Source organism: Grammomys surdaster, unplaced genomic scaffold (assembly GCF_004785775.1).
Source record: "Grammomys surdaster isolate TR1022 unplaced genomic scaffold, NIH_TR_1.0 129, whole genome shotgun sequence".
Lineage (NCBI taxonomy): Eukaryota > Metazoa > Chordata > Mammalia > Rodentia > Muridae > Grammomys > Grammomys surdaster.
This window is the reverse complement of record NW_021604587.1, coordinates 1,710,491-1,728,594: the sequence shown is the minus strand read 5'-3', so window position 1 is coordinate 1,728,594 and position 18,104 is coordinate 1,710,491.

Here is an 18,104-nt window from a genome sequence, read left to right as displayed (position 1 = left end):
TGCCCTCCGAGGTAGGCTCCAGTGGGTATTCTGAATGTATGTTGTCATTCCTGAGGCGAGGCAAGGCCAGGTCTCACATTCCTTGCCTCACAGACACTTTGCAGACGAGCAGAACAACCAGCAGACAGTTCCACAGTGAGAACAAACAGCCAGACACATTTGTACCATGTACTTACTGTGCTCCTCGAAGACAGTCAACTGAAAAACACCCAGGCCAAGGTAAGGAGATAATGTCAATTTATATAGGAAGAAATATACAGAAATGACCTGTGGTGCTTCATCCAGCAGGACACATCTGGTCAATCCCTCAGACAAAGCCAAACCAGAACAAGCAAGATCTATGGCCTGGGGATGTGTTCATTTATAAAACTGTATAAACATACTTGTAAAAATGTTACACGTGTTATGAAAAAAGAAAAACAAACAGCATAGAGAAGTTTAGACAGCAAAGCAAGATCGGAGTCTGGGCCACTCTAGTCGCTCATGGGTCACAGTTAATCAATCAGCTTCCAGATCTCTTGCCATAAATGTACTTAGTGGAAATTCAAAACACACCTTTATTTAAATGTAGCCAGACCTTCCATCTCATTGGATAGCTTTGTCACTTAGCACAGAGCCAGATATAACATTCCAGGTCAATAATAATTAAATCAGCTGGACAGCGGTGGCACACACTTTTAATCCCAGCACTCAGGAGCTTGGGAGGCAGAGGCAGGTGGATATCTATGAGTTCAAGGCCAGCCTGGTCTACAAAGCTAGTTCTAGGATAGCCAAGGCTACACACACAAAAAAACCTATGTCTTGAAAAAACAAACAAAAATTTGGTTTTTAAAATCAATTGTGTAATTAATAACCAATAATATTTACTAGCTACCACTTGGCTTTTGCTATGTGCTGGACTATCCTAGTTAAGGTTTTACTGGTGTGAACAGACACCATGAGCAAGGCAAATCTTATAAAAACAGTATTTAATTGGGGCTGGCTTACAGGTTCAGTCATCAAGATTGGAGCATGGCAGCATCCAAGCAGGCATGGTGCAGGAGGAGCTGAGAGTTCTACATCTTCATCTGAAGGCTTCTAACAGAATACTGATTTCCAGACAGCTAGGGTGAGGGTTTTATAGCCCACATCCACAGTGACACACTTACTCCAACAAAGCTATGCCTTCTAATAGGGCCACTCCCTGGGCCAAGCATAGACAAACCATAAGATGGGCACTGTATTGAATGCTTGGCATAAGTAGTCTTCCGGAGTCTAAGAACAGTGCTCTAAGCATAGATTTTAATTGTCCCCTTTTCACTGACAGAGAGACTGGAGCACTCTCCTTAGAGCCTGCTATCTTTTTATGTACTTTTGTTTTCAAGAATTTCACATGAATATTATATTTACATCATTGCTGTTCCTCCCTGTCCCCACTTCAGCTCTTTCTGAGTTTCTCCATCTCCCTCTCAGATTCATGAACCCTTCTTCTTTAATTATTATCTAATGCACACACATTCATGCACACATTTATGCAGGTACACACACACTTGCACACGCACACACTTACACACACACACACTGCCTGCTTAGCCCATCCGCATTACTCAGACATGGTATTTTGTAGCTGTCAGGAAGATTGTTCCTTGAGAACACAGATTCACTCTCTCAGCAGCCATTAATGCCCATAGATCTAGGGGTAGGGGGTGTGTGAGATTTTCACAATCCGTATAGACATGTCAACTGGTGGTGTTGTGGAAGTCCTGCTTAGGTGACCATAGCTTTAATATTGTATGGGTGTAGCTTCACTGTCATAAACAGAAGACAGTATCTCACAGCAGACTTTCTTGTCTCCTGGCTATTAAAATGTTTTTATCCACTTTTCCATGATGTTCCCTGAGTTATAGTTGTATTGTAGACGGATTAACTGGGGTTGGACACCCCAGGGTCTGCATTTTGACCAGTTGTAGATTTCTGTTATTATCTCTGCCTGCTTAAAAAAAAATTCTTTGATTAGGGGTAAAAGCTGCACACTTATCTGCAGTTATAAGAATAAGTGATTATAATGCAGATAGGACTTACACTATTATACATAATATAATTTAGTATAAATTGAGTTTAAATTATATTATGGTTTAGAAAAGTGGCAATAGTAGGTTCTTCGCTGGAGTTCATGACCTTATAAGCCATGGGTAGTTGGTCAAGCTTACAGAATCAGGCATGGTTTCACTTTTACTGAGTGAGCCTGAAGTCCAATTACAGAGCTATTGGTTGTCTCCAAGATATAGGTGCCACTATTGTACCACTGTGGACAACTTGCCACACTGGTCATATAAACTTGTGGTTTATAGGCTACAGCCTATACATTAGAAACAATTACTGATTGCACTCTCCCCTTAGGAACTTGCATAAGAGCCCATGCTGTTGATCAGCAAGCCAGAGACGTACCCTCATTCACTTAGCATGTCTCAAAGATGGACATTAAATGGTTTCCACATTTTCTGGTATTAAAGGTAAGGATGTGAATCTGTAAGGCACACACTTGTTTGCACATCAGTACTCCGTAGAGAGGTAATCTGAAAGTGAGGAGCTTGGGTAATACACATTTTGATCAGTGCAATCCACCTTTGGAGAAGACATGTTGACTCCCACTAGCTTTACCTGAGGAGCTCCGGTGCCTGTGCATAACAAGGTGTCCTAGTCCCTCCCTTCTAATGAAAGGAGTGAGGGGCAGAAGTTAATGAAAGAGCACAGGGATCATAGGTTGTAGGTGGCTGGAGTTTTGTTCCTGCTTAAAGCTTTTAGTAGGAATCACTGCATTCAGTTCAATTTGTTGTAGCTCAACTGAGAACTGGTATAGGAGCAGGCCTGTGTAGGCCTGCCTTATCATGTATTCCTTCTAGCATTCCCCTCTGATTTAAAAAAAAAATGGCCTTTGAAAACACTACAGGAACACTACAATCTGCCCTCGTAAGTGGTTCTGCTGTTACAGATGACCCATTGTTATTGTTCAGCATCCGTTACTCTCCCTGAACATTCATTTCATGTCAACTTTTAGTGTCTAACTAGTCTAGTATATCTCTTAAGAACAAAGATCTGCTCCTGTATTGGTATAGGATAACCACTGTACTTGGGGGGATTTCACATAGATAAATCTAACTAGGATAGTCCCCTCTCTCCTCTGGTCAGGCACACAGCAAACCCCTGTGTCTTGCTTGTGTCTCTGCCTCGCTCTGACTCCACTGAACTGGAGTTTCCTTAGGAACAAGGAAGGGTCGGGTCTTATTTACATCAAGATCTTCAATGTGGGCATGATTCTGGGGCCCCAGATGATGTGCAAATTGTTTCTAATTGTGTTAGAACAAACTGAATTGAGTGTGATGAGTCCTAGTAAAAGCTTTAGCAGGAGCAAAACTCTAGTCACCTACAACCTGTGATCAGTGTCGTGCTTTCATGAATTGCCTTCTCCCATCCCTTGATTAGAAGAATGGGAACAGAATACCCATTCTTTCTCAGCAGTGTTCTTATGAAGTGAAGATGCCTCAGTAAAGAACTAAGGGAGGACCTACAGGTGGTCCCAGTGACCCAGCGAGGCAGCCACATGAGACACTTCTAGCAAAAACACATTTCTCAGCCCTCTTTGGTTTACAATGGAGTTCCTTTTTAACTCTTTGGATCATAAAAATGTAAAACCTTAATTATTTTAAATATTATATGCACCTATGAGATTGGTAGTAACTATTAAACTATTAGCATTAATGATGTAACTGGTAAATTTACCGGCCAACAGATATTGAGGTTGTGTTGTTAAAATTGTCTACAATGTTCACAAAGATAAAAAGACAGGGGCAATGGTAAACATATTTTACAGTAACTAAATACAAAACAAGGAACTGGTAGAGCATTGTCCATGGCAGGAAGAGCTTTTGTGGCTGACAGGGATGCAAAGTGGCGCCACTCCAGGTTTGCTGAGTTTTGTTTTGTTTTTGAGACAGGGTCTTGCTACAAACAGCTTTAGAACTCATGGAATGCAGCCCCACAGTTAGCACAAACACGATGGGTGTGCCTCAGAGAAGCAGCGCTCTGAGGATTACTGTATCCTGGGGACGGCACGCTGTTATGGAGCATCTATCTGCTTGTTGCACGGTCATTACATCCCGCCCAGCCTATGAACTGTGTTAAAACTCTAAGGGGGTCTCCAGTCCCTCACTGGGCAGGGTCATTGGCACTTATGATAATAGCAATTGATTTTTTTCAAGCATCGCTGGTGAGGCAGTACAATGATTCAAATATCAGCCTTAGAATCTGGAGATGTAGATTGTTAATAAAGTTAGGTTAAGATGTTCTTGCTAATGACTTTGATGTAGAAGTTCTTGGGGAAAAATTTAAAGTTCAGAAAAGCACAGCCTTGATAACTGAGGGAGGGATTTTGGAGGTCAGGGCACAAGAGCAATGGCAGCCCGGATGGTACTAGATGACACGCCTCTCGCTTGCCAAGGCTGTGCTAGTAATCAAGGTGATGATGACATTCTGGTACCCATTTTTGCTCTCAGCTTCCTGATATGATTCAGTAAAAACTGTTAATGACTAGATGTGCACTCTGAAGATTTAAAGTAGACATGACTCTTTTCTTATATAAAAGTTTAGATTTATGATTCTTTCAAGATTTTTATAAGATTACTTTTTAAGATAAATGATAAAACAATTGATTCTTTCTTTGTAACTGCAAATTGCAGCTGCCAGTAAGAGAAAAGTACCTTGCCTGCTTGCCCTTTGTTAATCTATAACGAAGTGCTTAGTCACACATGTATGTGGATTTTTGGGAATAATTTATTTATTACATTTGTTTTTCACCCATGATACATAAAACATTGGATCATGTGAGGGTGTCCGGGAACATGTTTTTTTCTTACATATACTCATTGTAATCATTCACTTAAAGAAAAACAGAATGGAATCACATTGTGATTTTTATACCGCTTGAAAGATTTTGTTGGGGATATATAAGCTGTGGGAAGAAAAATAAAGTTGTTGGAGCTTCTTAAAGCTTGATTTCTCCACCAAATGTGTTTGTGTGTGTATGTGTGTGTATACGTGTGTGTGTCTGTGTGTATATATATGTGTGTGTATATGTGTGTGTGTGTGTATGTGTGTGTATATGTGTGTATGTGTGTGTGTATGTATGTATGTGTGTGTGTATATGTGTGTGTGTATGTGTGTGTATATGTGTGTGTGTGTGTGTGTGTGTGCGTGCATGTGCCCGCTCACATACATGCTTGTGCATGCTCATGCACCTGCACAGTGTGTAGGTGCACATTCATGGGTGTGAGTGTGGGTGGGCACGTTCTGTAGAGCACTTGTGGATGTGAGAGGTCAGTGTTGGGTGCTGGTCCTCACCTTCCGTCTTGTTTGAGAGACAGGTCTCTTTGTTGTTTCCCTGTGTGTACTGAGCCAGCTGGCCCGGAACATCAAGTTATCCTCCATCCCTGCCTATTGTCTGTCTGTGGGAGTGCTGTGGCTACAGAGGCTCATATTGCACATCTGACCTTCACATGGGTTCTGAGAATTTGAACTTGGTCCTCATACTCACATAGAAAGCTTTTATACACTGAGCCATATCTCTGACCCAACCCTTGGACTTTTATATTTTTAACTTCTCAAGCTCATTTCTGGGTATAACCTACACAAGAGAAATGAAAAGTTTACATTTACACAAAAAGACCCGAAAATGAATTCTCTATTTACATTACCCCAAACTGGAAAAACTCCATGTGCCTTCCAGAGAGTGAGTGGATAAAGGTACCATGGGACATCTACACAACAAAATGTTTACTGTTTGGAGATGAAAGACAACTAGCTGCGGAAGCTTGGCTGGAAGCTTTAGGCAGCTGCTCTTTGGATGCTTACAGAGGAAGTGCAGGAAACAGTTTCCTCAGGTACTGGAAAGACTGCAAACCTGTCTAAGTTGCTGTGGCAGATGGAAGCGATGCTGACAGGAACAGGAGGCATTTAGGAGAGGAAGTGCTTGGAAACAGGAAGTTTCTGGGTTAGGAAGGGAGAGACTCTTTCCCTGGCAGTAACCTCAGTGTCTCTTTACTGAGTCCCACTGGCAGGTCCCAGTGCGAGGCTGCTTGCAGAGTGAAAATTGTCAGGTGGGGTCCCTAAAAGGTCACACGCAGCTTGGAACAGATCACAGCAGACTAGACGGTTCCATGAGGGGAGGTTTATTAAGAGAGAGGGAGAGCGGGAGGAGAGAAAGAGAGAGAAAGAGAAATAGATAGATAGATAGATAGATAGATAGATAGATAGATAGATAGTAGAGAGAGTAGAGGCCAGCCATGACCATGTGGAGGGAGGGGGGAAAGAAAGGGGGGAGGGGAGACAGCAACCTGCAGGTGTGGGGGTGGGGTGTGGGAGGGGTCAGGGAACCAAGAGAGAGAGGAGGAGCCAAGCGGCCCCTTTTATAGTGGGCAGGGTTACCTGCCTGTTGCCAGGTAACTGTTGGGAGGAGCGTACCTGACCACTTCCAAGTAACTGTGTGGAGTTTAACAGATTACTAACATTCCCACGTTTTGGTTTAATTAAAAAGAAAAATTAGAAAGAGGTGACGGCGAAGCAGGAATAGGGTCATTGTGAAATCTGGCTACTTCCTGCTGGCATTGGGGGCGACGTGTCTCTAGGGGAACCTAGAAGAATGGGAGATGTTTTTCCGATCTTAGGAGAACTGACTGTTTTCTGATGTCCAACAGGTCCAGTAGAAGCAGCTATGTGTGTGGCAGGAGATGGAGCATCTGTAGGTGCTTCTCTGGAGCTGTATTGTATGCACCTGGACTTGACAAGATGTAGGAAATAAGATTAAGAACACTTGGAGAAAGGATTTTTTCTAAGATGTACATTTGAAACCCAGAGGGATCCCACCCTTTGTTATAGGTAGTAAGTGGGAATTTTAGGCAGATTTACTTATCTGAATGGCATTCATGAAAGGTAGATCTGAGTGAGTTTCTTGTAGCTTATAAGTTTTTAAAACAGATAACAGCATGAGTTAACACAAGCAGTCTTTCAATTGAGTTTAGGTAATGAGGTAACAGATAATATCTGTGAAAACTTAGCTGTCAATGTAGTCAGAAGTCTGATAAAGAGTAAACAATCTACCAGTTATATATTATTTTTAAAAAATGACAGAGTCCACTAGCCAACAGTTCCCATGGTTTCCACAGTCTCTTAGGCCAAGTCAGTTTGGTTTTCAAGTGTAGAAACCGCAGGGCTTTTTTCTGTGGAATGGATATGTGTGACATGAGAAATGACTTACCTTGGTTTGACTTAGCTAAGTCATTTGACTCAGAGCATTCAGTCTAGCCCACTGCGTTTGTTAGTGACTGTATCATCACTTGCAATCCAGGCTGTATCTTCTAGGTGTCCTGTGTCCAAGTCTTCTGAAACCATCTTGGGTTAACTGTTAGAGGCTTTGGGAATTCTGTCGGCCATAAGCTTAAAAATTCTATCAGCAGACTTCCGACAAGATTGAGAGCCATAAGGATTGGTTGTAACTGAATAAAAATCTATCGATGTAGGTTAGGAAAGAGTCTTAAGTAACTTTGGCAGGTTGTGTAGGAAGAGAAAAGCACATTTTTGTATTAGTCCAGAAACAATTTGGCTAAGCTGGATCATACAGCTGGCAGGTTGGACTATGAGACACAGTTGCCGCAGGTGGGTCAGGTCTGCAGGCAGCAGCATGGCTGTAGGGGAGGGGGGATTTCCTGTTAGCTGTTGGAAGTTGTTGCCCAGCGACTCTGGCGGCTGTATTTAGGAAAAGTAAGAATGTTCCGTATCACCACAACATTAGTTGTTTTTGTAGTAGAAGGCACCGCTAGCACTCATTTTACAGGTCCCAGGCGGCAGGATGTAAGGGGAAAACCCAGAGCAGAGCTAAGACCCATAGAGGGAAGGGACCAGGGGAACCGGCTGACCAATCACAGGAGACAAGGGGAGCTAGCTGGGCCCTGGACCCGCTAGCTTTCCAGGCAAGGTGCTGGAACTGAGGTTCCAGTCGACCCGCAAATGACGAAGGAGGGAGAAAGGGAAAAGGGCGTGAAAGACTGGCCCTTGGAAGAGACACCTGGGGACTATGGTCGGAGCCAGTGCTCCTGAGACAGAGAGGGCAGTCTGTCCAGGCCTGGCCTGGGGTACTCAGTGGCGAGAAACTGTCTCGAGAGGAAGAGGGGAAGTGTCTCATCTAAGGAGAGCCATCCTAGAGAGGTTCAGGGAAGGACAGGGTTCACTCTAGCTCAAGGAATCTTCCCTGGGACCATGTGGACTCTGGCCAGTGGGGGATGGGGAAGCTTACCAGTTCTAGGCTAGTGAGCATGGAACCTGCAGACATCCGCTAGGGTCACAGAAATTCCCCATTTTGGTTTAATTAATTTAAAAAGAAAGATTAGAAAGAGGGTAGAACCTTGGGTGGGGAGCAGGCAGAACACATGGAAAGGTGTAAAGGGAATTTCCAGTTATCAGACTGCTGGCAGTATGTGTCTGTGGGTTCGGAGGAAGGCAACGTGCCTATTGGGTGATCGTGGCTATTACCAAGTTATCTTTTAGCGTTCCAAAAGAAAAACTGGTAACAAAGAACAGGCTCAAGCTAGATAATCAGGCCGTCTCTAGGGGCCTCTGCGGGACTCCTGGAGCCTACCAAAAAGTAGCTCTCACCTGGTACCAGGATTTCCGCGGAGCTGCGAGAGCTGGGGAGGGGCTGGGAGCTACTTTAGAGGGGAAAAACCACCCAACGGGCCAATGTCTTAAGTTGAAGATCAGCTAGAGGCCACATGGACTGGAAGTTCTGGAAGCACTGGCCAGGCAGTAACCGGGTGTTCAGGGTCCCTCAAGCCGAACGGAAACTCCTTACCAATTATGTCAATGTCTGTTTGTGAGTTTGTGCAGTCTGATATCAGGAAATGTGGAAGGGGGGGCTGAGGGCTACATGCCTGTCCTGTTACCCAGCCCACGTGGCAGAGTACCATGCGGGTGGCCGCAGCGGCTCAGCTCACATGGTGGAAGTTTGGCGAGCCTCGCAGCAGCAGGAGCAGCAGCAGCAGCAGGAGCAGCAGCAGCAGCAGCAGCAGCAGCAGCAGCAGCAGCACGGGACGGGGGTTGTAGCAGAGGATGTTAATTCACCCGCTCCGTGGTGGTGGGTAGCAGCAGATGAAGTCCGAGTGGTAGTTGTGTCCATCTTGTACGGTTGCAGCAGCTGAGGTCCCCGAAGTCTTCGTTATCTGAGTCACAGCACCAATAAAAGGTCACTCGCAGCTTGGAACAGATCACAGCAGACTAGACAGTTCCACGAGGGGGAGGTTTATTAAGAGAGAGGGAGAGCGAGAGGAGAGAGAGAGAGAGAGAGCAGAGAGAGTAGAGGCCGGCCATGACCACGTGGAGAGAGGGGGAAGGGAAGGGGGGGAGGGGAGACGGCAACCTGCAGGGCGAGGTCAAGGGACCAAGAGAGAGAGGAGGGGCCAAGCAGCCCCTTTTATAGTGGGCAGGGTTACCTGTCTGTTGCCAGGTAACTGTAGGGGGGAGCGTACCTGGCCGCTTCCAAGTAACTGTGTGGAGTTTAACAGATTACTAACAGTCCCAGCTCTAGCCTCATAAAGGGGAGCAGAGAACAGTGGGTCCAGAGCTTAGAAAGTTAAAGTCAACATTGATATACTCCTGTGGATGCTCTGAGTAGCAGGATAAGTCTGCCTGCAATGGGAGCCCAGAGTGTTACTTCCATTCGGAGTTTATCAGTGATTCTTATGGTGGCTCTTCCATTGGGGAATGCTCATTAACTCCGCCTTCTGCCTTGCCTTCCCTTTTCTTCTCCTCTCCCGTCATTTCTTCCTCCTCCCCTTTTATTTGTTGTTCATCTAAAACTGTAAAAATCTTTGGCCTCGATTAATCTCTGTGGCAGTTCAGGGTCCTCCCCTGCTTCCATTGTGTCAGACCTGTCCTTTCTGGGATGTTTCGTGTTTGGAAGACATTGACAGAATGTATCTGTGCATCTCAAGCCAAGTTTCAAAACATCAGACTCTATATTTGGGTAAAAATAGATGACTTCTTTTAGCTTTGATTTTCATAAAATGGGAATGAGCATGGGCCACATGTGCTGTAAATTCTATAAGCCATAGGAAAGCCACTGGCTGAGAAATCTGACTACAGGTAACTCTGGAACTAGGGGTGAGAGAGGAGAAAGGCCAATGGTGAGTCTTTGGTGATCACTCGGGGCCACCTTACCCAGCAAAGATCAGTAGGAGAGGGTACCTGGGAAGGATTCCACCTGGAGAACATCAGTGTCCTTAATGAGATAGGGTGGGGAAGGTTACTCTGCATGGTGACATGTGTCAGTCTGTGTCCCTGCTTGACCACCAAGGATGCTGCAACTAGGTCTCACCTTCTGGTTAGGTGATGTGGAGAATATTCTTTGGGCAATCTGAGTAACTCTAACAGAAAGATCCCAGATACTGATCTCAGTGGCTCTCCAGGAAAGTGGCCTATCCAGATACTTCTACAGCAGGGCATTCAGATGCCTAGCATCCTGACACTCAGACCTTCCCATCATCCTTGAGTTCCTTGCACTGGCATGCAACAGACAACTAAGAGTCACTGATGGTATTCGTTTCTCCAGTCTCTATGACAAAGGATCACAAATGTGGCAGTTTGAATGGTTACATATTTATTCCCCTGCAGTCCCTGGGGGGTGAAAGTTGGAGATCAATATCATGGGCCAAAGACAACTGGACAAACATTGTAACATGACTCCAGCCAGTGCTGAGGCTGAAGCAGCTTTAATTTTTCCCAGTCATTCTAGGTACTAGCAGAGAACAGGGTCAGTTCTTAGATCAAAGACAAAGAAATCAAATAAGGCAAAGAACCAAGAGGTCACACCAGGTAGTAATCAAACAAAGCAAAAAACAAAGTCCCCAAGCCACTGGGTCTGGGGGCTTGTCAGGATTACCAAGACAAAAAAGAAGTCACACATTCCTTGGCTGTATTTACCTTGATCCTTGAATTAGCCCAAATGTGAATACTCTTATCTGAGCCTACTTCTTTGAGCCCAGTGACAAGTACTTGCCAAATTTCCATAAACAGCAAATTTCTATAAGCAACACCAAAGGCTCTCCACACCCAGATAACCCACGATAATTTCATCTCAAGATTCTGAAAGGTCAAGGTCTGAAAAGTTCTGTATGTCATCTATAGTTGTGGGGATCAAGGAGCACATTAGTTAGCTAGCTAGGGTGATCTCAAGAGTAATTAGAATGTCCATCTGAGAAGCCTAAGGCATCTATCCAGAGACATGGGCGATCATGGGGAGCAGGGAAGTGCAATATCTACCTTACTTTCTATGATTTGTGGTTCAAATGAAGAATGAAATTGAAAGAGGTTGGGTTTGAATAAAACACAGAGATTAACCAAATAGAGGAAGTGTGGACTAGTCATGAAGAAGAAAACTTCTAAAAAAGATACTGCCAGTGCTTTGGGAATTAAATACATTGTAATAATTTTAAAAAACCAAGATGTTATTTAGAAAAGAGCTTTCAAAGCATAGACATGAACTCAGAAATTTATGCAGTACAGTAGCAAAGAAAATCTTTTTAAAAAGGTGCAAAAAGTGTGGAGCAGGAAAGAAAGGAGAGAGATTGAAATCAGGAGCAAAGAGACAGAAAAAAGTTAGAAAAATGGCCAGGAAATGCACTAAGTAATAAGTTCCAGGAGTGGGGAGCACAAAAGGGGAGAAATACTGGATAGGAAAAAATCAAAAGCGTTCCAAGATTTATGGGACCAGGTTTCTAAAATGTAACTGTCCCTCGAGTTCCCAGCAGAGCAGATGAAAATGAACCCGGGTATTTGCACCAATTACAGTGTCACCTGAGACAAAAGGAAGAGCCAGAGGATGAATGAGAGTCAGAAGACACGAGCTCAGAAGCCTTGGGTTCTCACTTGTCAAGATGACAGCAATGGTCCCTGTGTACAAACCAGAGCCAGGCAGTGACTCCCAGATGGAACCCCGTTGCAGGCTGGACCACCACCAACCAGTGTGACTGAAAGTGAAGACATTTTCATGGGGATGAAGTTTCTAAGGCTGTTTTTGTTTTACCCCAATTAGAGCCAAGAGTAAACTCCCACCACTCTCAACAGGTGGAAACAGGAAGTATAGGAATGAGAGGACCAGACCCAGAAGTTTTGAGTGACAATGGCCTCTGAAGGCTGTGGCCTCCAAAGAACTGTTAGCTGCTCAGGATCATACCACACCATTCCAAATTCTCATTATAGTCTCTGTAAGTGGCATTAGCATAGACAAAAATAGGACTTATTTGGAACCCTATGAATTAAAAAGTTCATTAGGAAGTTGGAATGACTTGGAAGGGAAACTTTATGTACTGGGATTTATTCAACTGACATTTGGTAGTGAATTAACGATCAGATTTTGTTTTTTAATAAAATCTCAATCCTTTGAATTTTCCAATGAAGACTTGGGAGCCAGATGCTGGAGTTAAAGCCTGCTTGCTCAGAGAGGCAGCTAAAGAACTCAGTTGACCCTATTCCTCCTTAGGAGCTGTCTCAGACGGACATCTTCTCTCACAACATCTCAAAAAACCTCCTTCAAACCAAATGTCACTTCCTTCTACTCCCTGTACATCTCTGTATCCATCCTCCTGACTCTCTTACTCTTTATGGTTTTTCTCTTAATAATCCTATGTTTACTTCCTGTCAACTGGTTGCTTGCTTGCTCTCTTGATCTATAGTTGACTTTTTTTAATCCTGTTTACAAAACACAAACAGAAAGCTCTTGGATTTAAGGTGTGTGTTAAGACTGAGCCACACCACAAAAAGCAGGGTTTTTCAGTTGATAACACAATCTTGGGGTTGTCAGTGTGATCAAATACCCTGTAATAATCCGTACCTAAAAATCTAAGCAAATCTAAAAGCAATGATCAACTTTGAGATATTAATAACTACAAAAGAAATCATAATTTTTAAGCTCAAAACATACTTACGTGTTTGCAATGATTTTTGCAATAACCGCTTGTCTGCTTCAAATCTTGAAATGCTCATCCGGGGAAGGCTGGTATTATGGCCAGCTAAACTGTATGGCAAGACAAACAAAAACAAGAACAAACCCCACAAAGACAGGCACAGTGAAAAACAAACAAACAAACAAAAACCCAAGTGTCCTTTATCTAAAAGGATTAGGAACCACAGGACTGAATGGATGTTCCTTCCTGTACAGTGATGCCTTGGGTAGGTTTCTATTGCTGCATTGAAACACCATGATCAAAGGCAACTGGAGGATGAAAGGGTTCATTTCACTTTCATTTTCACTTCCACATTGGAGTCTAGCATTGAAGGAAGTCAGGGCAGGATCTGCAGGCAGGAACTGATGCACAGGCCATGGAAGAATGATGCTTACTGGCTTGTTTGCCCTGGTCTGCTCAGCCTGCTTTATCCAGGACCACCAGCCCAGGGGTGGCACCACCCATAGTGACCTGGGCACTCCCACATCAATCATCAACTAAGAAAACCTCAGGCTTGCCTACAGGCTGCTAGTATCTCATTTCTCAACTGAGAATCCCGTTTCCAAACTGATGCTAGCTTGTGTCAAGCTGACATAAAGCTAGGCAGTGCAAATGCTGTGGAGGTTCTGGACACAGCACATCTGTGTCCTGCAGATTTCTTGGGACGGGAATCAGTTAAATGCTCACAACCAGCTCTATGGTATGAACTTGGCATTTTCCCGGCTTTGCCAAACCTTGGATTTCTTGTGTAAATTATGGAATTTATGACAAGTACTGGGATAATATATGGCATATGCTGGGATATAAATTTCATAGTTATATTATGAAATTATGACATGTACTGGGATGAATAGTGTTCCCTCAAATTTTTGTTCACTGGGAGTCTCAGGACATAATCTTCTTTGGAAAGATGGTTGCAGATGAAGACAGGATGACTGGTCCTGCTGGGTGGACCCTAAATTTCCTAACTAGTATCTCATAAGAGAGGAAGCTACAGACACAAAAAGCACAGGGGAGAGAGCCTAGGCTTTCTGGAGAGACTAAGAACTCAGTAGGTGCTTAGCAGTTCATGATGCTGGAGGACGAGATGATTCCTGGAGGGTCTATGGTGCTTCATCTGTGTGGGAGCCTGAAGAAGCCAGGGTGTGATGTCAAAGAAAGGTGACAATGCAGCCGTAGCAAGGACAGACAAACCAGCAAGAAACAAAAGCTGGTAGTGCTGGTTTTTCCTGGGATGTTTTTGTATTTGGGACACCTACCAGAAGGTGCTGCCCACTCTGGGGAGTGTCTTCCCTTCTCAGTTACTCCTTCCTGGAAATGCCTTCACAGGCCCACTCAGAGGCCTGTCTCTTGATTGACTGTAGGTCCTGCCAAGTTTACATTGAAGAGGAGCAGTCACTGTATCTTCTGCCTGTCTGTCTGTCTGTCTGTCTACCTACCTATCATCTATCTTTGTCAAATCCATATATAATGGATATATATATATATATATATATATATATATATATATAATGGATTTGAGGTATATACACAGGTGCAAACTCTCTTTATCTAGAAATGCTCAGTGCATCTCTCCTGACACCTAAGACATTTGCTTATAACAAAATTGAGAAAATTCACATTGGTGTGATACTTCCTAATATCTGGTCTGTATTCAGATTCTCCTCCTATGTACATATTATATTTTATAACTTTTCCTGTTTGATTCAAGATATGACCCAACATCGTCTAATCATATAGACTCATTTTCGTTGCGTCTAGAACATTTCCTCTGTTTTCATCCCAGTGTCCTTCACCACACTGACAATTTTGTAAAGTCCAGGATGTTTGCAGACTATCCTCAGTTTGGACTTCTCTGATTGTTTCTCCATGAGGGGGTTCAGATGAATAAAAACCCCACCTTTAAAGCCCTATTTAAAGGTTTTAAATCATATTAAATTCACTTCCAATTTGATTTGACATTGTGCCCTCCTGCTCTGAGTAGGGATGGCAGGCCACCTGGGGAACAAGTTAGAGCGAAGCTAGGTAAGGCTGGTAGCTGACACACACTTCAGTGGAACCTCCAGAAGTCATTGCTACAGTCTTCCATAGATGTTTAATCCACTCATCTATGCAGCATGCCTTCCTGGGCTGGCGCTTCACACTGCTCACACTGACTGAGGGCTTCACCATGAGGAATCACTGAGGTGAGGTGCAAGGAATCAATCACTGAGGTGATGTCAGAGTCTGACAGGTGGTCCCTGGGGCAAGCAGATGCTCACTACTTCGGCATCTGGAACAAAGGCCAACCTACCAGTAAAGCATGTTGAGTGGGCAAAAACCTATGCCCTGTACTGAGGTTTGGCCTGGAGCTGAGTGTAGTGTCTTGTACCCACAGTCCCAGCAATGGGGAGGTGGCAACAGGAAGATTCCTGTAGCTCACTGGCCTGTCAGTCTAATTGAGAGGTCTTATCTCAGAAACAAGAAGGAGACTGAGGAAGATACCTAACACTGACCTCTGGCGTCCGTATACACACAAGCATTTGCATGCACATGCATGCTTGCATATACACAAATGTGCAATACACCCACACATACATGCACAGGAAGGAAAGGCAGAGAGGAAAAAAGGAAGGAAGGAAGGAAAGAAAGGAGAAAGTGATAGATATCCAGCCACTCACTGCCAGGAATATGTCATGAATCTAGGACCATGTGCTTGGACCCATAGGGCTACTTCTGCCTGGTTTGGTCCTGACGAGCTCCTATGGGCCCTTCATCTCATTTAGTGATCTGTGATTGTATGCTCTGTACCTAGTTCTAGGGGTCTCACTCACCTTTGCATGTCTGGGTTTAAAGCATCGAATGAAAATTCCTGGAAATAAACAATTCATAACTTTAAAATTATAGTCTGAGGGAAGCGATGAAGCCCTTGGCTGTCTCTTTCCATCACACCAAACAGATGGAGTACCCCGTTGCCCAGGGTAACTACCGGTGCCCAGCCATCGGTCACTGAGCAGTCTCCTCATTTATCAGATTGGTTGTGGCAATGTGACAGGGCTTGAGTTCAATTTACCCTGGCTGGTATTCAATAATAAAGAATGGGTGCAGGATGCAGAGGAGGGTCCCAGCATATGAAACATGGAGACCCCATGGCAAAGCTGCAGGACATATTCGATAAAGCAATTTTATGTAGCATTTGATACTTTGATACTGTCTGCTGATTCAGGAATTTTCTGGGGGATTTGGGTCATATCCTTCTCAGGTAAGGGGGTTCAATAGTTACACCCCACTTCATCTTGACTCTCTAAGTAGCAGTTGCTACTGGCCTTCTACAGGTAAGGACAGTACCTCAAAGAGGGTGAACTTCGCCCCCTTTACAGTGCTCAGAGAGCACAGGGATGAGTTTCTGTAACGGTCCATGTGGAAACCTGTTTTTAAAGTTGGAACCCTTCCCTATCATGTAGGCTCATAGCTCATTACCAGATGAGATCTGTTTCCCTCTCTCTGGCATCAGTGCTGGAAGTGCCTTGCTGTGACCAGCAGAATGAGATGGCATGACAGCCCCATTATTCCAATTCCAGATCTAATTTCTGTTCTTCTTTGAGGCTCTGTCTCTCTTTGAAGGGTGGCTTTGGCACTATGATTTTCTTGCCTCAGACTCCTGAGTACTAGGATTTACAGGTGTGAACCACCAAACTTAGCTCCAGGCCTAACATTTGAGAGTTTTGGTTGTTTCTGTTTTTGTTTTCCTAGAACAAGGCTGCCAGGTTATAAGGAAGCCCAGGCTATCCTGATATAAGAAGACATGTGAATTGGACCTGGGTAACAGCTCATGGAGAACCCATGTGGTGGAAGCAGGGGACAGCTTTGCTAAGCACCTGGGTGGCCACAGCAGGTATGGCATGGGTGACAGCCACCTAGCCAATCCCACGAATGATGGGAAATAATGCATTTCCCCAGTTAATAATTTTGATAATTAAGCTAATTATTAAAATAAAAATTAAGTATTTTAATAATAAATTACTTTATGTTGTTACAGTTTTAAGGGTGGTCTGTTACATAGATAACTGAAAAGGCTTATTGCTCATTTTTCATTGAAAATTACCTATCTGAGACAAATAATCAGCTCTGAATTTTTCAAAATTTCTGGGAACATGGCTGGCTCACCCCATATGGTCCTTTTAAAGGTGTGTGTGTGTGGCTTGGGGGTTGGGTTACTCCTCTGTCTGTGTTTAGCACAAACACTTCTGAGATACTTGAGTTCCGAAGTCAACTTTGAGGAATGGCAAGAAGAATTATCCAGGACATGTTTTACAGAAGCATTTGCCAGGAAACAAACTCTCCACGTGTAGGATTTCTTCGTGGTCACTTTCCAGCAGCCAAAGGTTTGTTGGAAATGGGACGTGACATTCTGCTCATTCAGTTCCCTCCATCAACCAACAGGTGGTGGTAGCGGGCTGGAAAAAAAAGCACCTGCTAAAGTGGGTGGTGCACCCTAATTGTCAGTGTTTGACAGGATCTTAATGAAAAGTACATTCAGAGAAGCCACGTTAGTCCGAAGGTGTGCTGCAAACACTAACTGCACCACGCCTCCGATCCAGCCGGGTGCTTATATTCAAGGAGCGTTCATGGTTTTTAGTTTTAGATTATCTGTCTCATTGTCAGATGAGCTACACACCTGAACAGTGAGGCTCCCGCAGAGCAGCGCCAGTATGGCGTGCAATCTTCAGGGGTGGTGAAAAATGTGCTAAGTGTGGTCCTTTTCTGGCATGGTTTGGATGTCCCTTGTGATACCAGATACATATGTAGAAGCCAGAAGAGCCAGGTCCAGCTGAAGGGAAGAACAGACATACTAATTGCTGAACGGATAGACCCAGACCCAGACAATCTCTTGTGTGGAGACTGGGGGGATTGGTGAAAAGGCTGACAGGATGTGAGAGAAGCGACTGGTAAACTGGGTTTCCAGAAGGCTGTACTGTTCAGGGATGCTGCGGTAAAAGAGCGAAGTCTGGAAGGAATTCAGAGAAACGAGTTGCCTGGAATGTTCTATCCCAGATACCTGTCCTGGAATACCTCCTATCCCTCTAGAACATTATAGAT